The following is a 4,770-nucleotide window of genomic DNA, read 5'->3' as shown; positions in this document are numbered from 1 at the left end:
TGGTGACGGCTATGGCCAGGTGCATTGACGCCTTTCGCAGCCAGCTCGTGAGGTTGCGGAACCGTGCTACCTGTCGTAGCAATGACGCTGAGGAGGTATTACTTTTACTTTTACTACTTTTGGCTTTATTTTCGTTGCATTTGCTAACTTTGATTTACTTTTGCAGGGGCAGCCTATTCCTTCTCCACGCACTCGATCGAGGCCCGAGCCTAGGAGGGAGACTACTAGGTCCGACTCGAGGCGTCGCCGGACTACTTCTGGTGGTCGAGGTGGTCGTTCTGAGGCCGCCGCTGTAGAGGATTCGGCGTCATCACCTGAGGACATTCCGGCCGGACCGACCGTTCGAGGTGGGATGGGTGGTGGGACATACGAGTTCGGCTCGTCGTCGCAGCAGCCTTTGCAGCCCCAGCCTCTTTCCGTCGGGTTTCAGGGTGAGGTTAGATGGCCTGGTCCTGAGCTGCAGTTCGCGCCGCCTAGTGGTTCAGGGGGCGATGATGGACATACTCCACGGAGTAGGACATTTTTCGATACATTCGGCATCCCTCGCGACTTGCGACTTCCAGCGCCATAGTTGTACCTGTGTTTGTTTTTTGTTTGACTTTTGTAGGACTTTGTCTATTGTATTTATATGACTTATGTACCAGACACTTGTATATATATATGCATTTTATTATTTATTAACATTTTATTTGCCTGATTTATTATTGTATAACAAATGTGTCGTGCATGTAAGTGTGTGAGAAAGTGTAATTTTTGCGCAAAATTTTTCCATCATTTTTAATATTAATGGAGGGTACCGACTCTCTCCCCCAAAAAAAGAAAAAAGAAAATGAAGGCAAGTGTAAAAATACATTAGGCTTTAATATAATAGTAATGATAATAATAATAATAAGAATAATAATAAGAGTAATAATAATAATAATAATAATAAAAATAAAAATAATAAAAATCATAATATTGAGGGTATGAGAAAAGGAATAGAACAATAAGCCAAGTCAAAGTCGAAATCAAATACGTAAAAACACGGTGTCCTACGCGCAATAGGTGACGCTACTAAGGAAACAACTGGCGCCGCGTAATCCATCCTGTCGCCACGCGATAGGCTCTGTCGCCACGCGACAGGCTCTGTCGCCATGCGACAATTTTGTCGCCTGGCGACAGGCGCGCTTTCCTGTTTCCTACAGGAATTGAAGTCTGTCGTGCAGAAAAAGTTATAAATAGCCCCTGAATCATCCGTTTACTGCATAGTTTAACCAGCTTATTAAACTAGTAATCATGCCTTTAGCTAAAAGAACCTTTTGTGGGTACATGGATGAATGGTGTCGTCACTTGACTGCTAAAGATAAAAAAGCATTAGATCTTTCTCATATGGGGGGTATGTTTGGAGTCAAGGGGATGAGCCTTGATATTGACTTTATTTATTCTGCCATAGACTATTGGAATATTGATACTCATTGTTTTAGATTTTTTCATGATGAAATATGTCCTTTACCGGAAGAATTTGGGGCCATCATAGGTTATTATTCCACAGACCTTGCGGTAATGCCTAGAATCAATGAGTATTACTATAAAGATTTCGAACACTTTTTTGATTTGAGGGGGACGGCTTTGAAACACATAGTGCATGGTAACCTAGTTAATTTGACAGAATTTGCACATTATTTTTATGATAATCCCAATCCCGATTTCCGTGTCTATAAAAGAAGGGCTTACCTTTATTGTTTATTTAACCAATTGCTCTTAGTGAGTGGCAAAGATAATGAGGGGCAATCGATAATTATATCTGTTTTAGAACAAGTTGAATCTGGGAGAAATCCAATGCCATTAATTGTTGGAGAGACTATGCTGTGGTTAGATGCACTAAGAAAGGATTCAAGGGCACCTTTAAGAGGTTCTCCCATTTTATTACAGGTATAGAATAATATTATTATTAATTTATCAAGAACTAAAGAATATTATTTTTACACTGTAATGTTAATTTAAATACATATTTGCAGATATGGCTCATGGAGAGGCTGAAGCTTATTAATCCTCCCGATGATATTCACACATATGTTCCAAATTGCATAGTCCGCCGAAAGAAACGATTTTTGAAAATCGGTCGCCATGAGTGGAGCAAGGTGTTCGCTGCCGGTGACTTTACCATAAACTGGATTGTTCCTTGGTGGAGGATTGAGGCGATGATTGGTTGTAGTAATCAAGCATATTGTCGTCTCCCGAGCTTGTCGAGACTGACCTTTTACTTTCCTTGTAGAGTCATGAGACAATATGGTCTCGCACAAACCATCCCTACAGGAGATCTTCGCCGTCCTTATGAATTTCCTGTGTCACAAGAGATTGAGCGTTTTGATGGATACTGGAGTGGTAGGCCCTTATGGGAGGTGATTACCCATAAGGAACCACCTTGCTTGTCAAATAAAGTGAAGCAATGGCTTGATGGAAGATTCCAAAAACCTCAAGTTACAATTGAAAAGACCAATGTGAAGTATCGTCTAGGTGACAAGAAGATCCCTGCTAAGAAACGCCTAGGGGAAAGAATTGAGTTCAAGACTCCTATTATGCCTAGAAAGAAGAGTGCCAAGAAGAATCAAGGAAAAAGAAAAGTCGACTCTACTAAGAAGGAAGCTTGGGTAGAGAAGAAACATGGAGTCCTAGCGGAAGGAGAAACTATCTATACTAAAATAGAGTGTAGATCTTCTAACGGTTGTCTCCTAGCGAAGGTTATGGATCAAGAGGAAGAGAATGAAGACACAAATTGGAAAAGAATGAAGAAGGAGAAAAAAGATTAGAACATTGCTTTTCTTTTGATTTATTAGACAAAGTTAATTTGTTTTAGTTAATTTTTCAGCTTTTATTTTATCAATAATGTCCTTTCTTTATTAATCAATAAAATTTCAGCTTTTATTTTAATTAACTTTCAATTAGAGCAATGAAAACAATTACAACATTTATTTTTTCGAAGAATTAATTCGAGTACGAAAGTCGAATAAATTTCCAGAACATGCGAAACTGGTCTAGACACTCGCAGAAGACTGGCGCTGCTATCTGATGCACTGTCGCTGACGATTGGGCTCTGTCGCCTGGCGACAAAATTGTCGTCTGGCGACAGAGACTATCGTCTGGCGCCAGTTTTGAAATTTTGCAGACATGAGTTTTTTACTTCTGAGATACAGAATCTGAAGAGATTAAAGCGGCCGCACCCTGTCTGGGTTGCCTACGTATCCTTTTCTTAAGGAATCAGGCCAAACGTAGCTCTCTTGAGTATGTTACTCAAGTACTTATGGGTAGTATTTCTTAAGTTGGTCAAGGTTTGTCATGTTTGAAAATTCATTGCCATCCATATCAGCTAATTTAGCCGCGCCTCCTGACAGGATTGTTTTGACAATATATGGTCCAGACCAATTAAGCCGGAATTTGCCTCTCGGATCTAAGACATTTTTCCTTAATGCTTTTAATACCAAGTCCCCAACCTTGATATTTCTGGTCTTGACCTTTTTGTTGAAATGTCTAGCCATGCGGGTTTGATAACATTGAGTATGATGTAGAGCTTCTAGTCGTTTTTCATCGAGTAGGATTAGCTCTTCATATCGTGCTCTAGTCCACTCAACTTCATCGAGTTTACTTTCTAACGCAATGCGTAAAGAAGGTATTTCTAACTCTACAGGTTGTATGGCATCCATTCCATATACCAAGTTGAATGGCGTATTTCCTGTTGATGTTCGGATTGACGTGCGATAACCCCACAATGCGAAGTGAAGTTTGTCAGGCCAATCTTTATAATTTTCAGTCATTTTCTCAATGATCATTTTCAAATTCTTATTAGCGGCCTCAACTGCTCCATTTGCTTGAGGTCTATAGGGGGAAGAATGGTGATGTTGAATACCATACTTTTGTAGCAATTCTTCACATTCTGCTTGAAAATGAGTTCCATTGTCACTTATCATTTCATGTGGGACTCCGTATCGACAAATTATGTTTCTTTCGATAAAGAGTGCTACATGCTTGGCGGTGAGTTTAGCATATGATTGTGCTTCCACCCACTTTGTAAAGTAATCTATTGCAACCAAGATGTATTCATGGCCTCCTGTTCCGGGAGGTGTAATCTTTCCAATTATGTCTATTCCCCATGTAGAGAAAGGCCATGGTGAAGTGTAGGTGTAGAGAAGAGATGGTGGGATATGTTGCAAATTTGCATAAATTTGACATTTTGGGCATCTTTTTACATATTGATGACAATCTTTATTCATGGTAGTCCAGTAATATCCTTCTCGCATTATCTTTTGGACTAGCATTTTGCCGTTCACATGTGTTCCGCATATACCCTCATGGATTACTCTCATAGCCCTTTGAGCATCTTTTTTGTCTACACATAATAGAGCTCGTCCCTTAGGTACCCTTTTGTGTAGTTCATTTCCTATGAGTACAAACTGGGAAGCTAAGAGTCTTAATGCTCTTTTCGCTCTTTTGTCAGCATGAGGAGGATATTCTCCTTTGGTGACATAATTCAATATATCTACGAACCATGGTTCCTCCTCTGGTTCTTCTTCTTGAATTACTTCGTCGTCTTCTATGGCCTGAATGTATGCTGGTTTATGCCTTTTTTCTATTGTTAATGGCATTTGCTCAATTTCTTTAGGTATTCTAACCATTGAGGCTAGCCTCGCCAAGGCGTCGGCGAATTGGTTTTCCTCTCTAGGTAGGTAAGTGTATTCCACTTTTTCCAATTGATCGGTGAGAGTTTCCAAATATGTTTGGTAAGGAGCTAAACTT

This window comes from Chenopodium album, chromosome 27 (assembly GCF_948465745.1).
Source record: "Chenopodium album chromosome 27, dcCheAlbu1.1, whole genome shotgun sequence".
Taxonomy (NCBI): Eukaryota; Viridiplantae; Streptophyta; class Magnoliopsida; order Caryophyllales; family Amaranthaceae; genus Chenopodium; species Chenopodium album.
Note: the sequence above shows the minus strand (reverse complement) of the source record.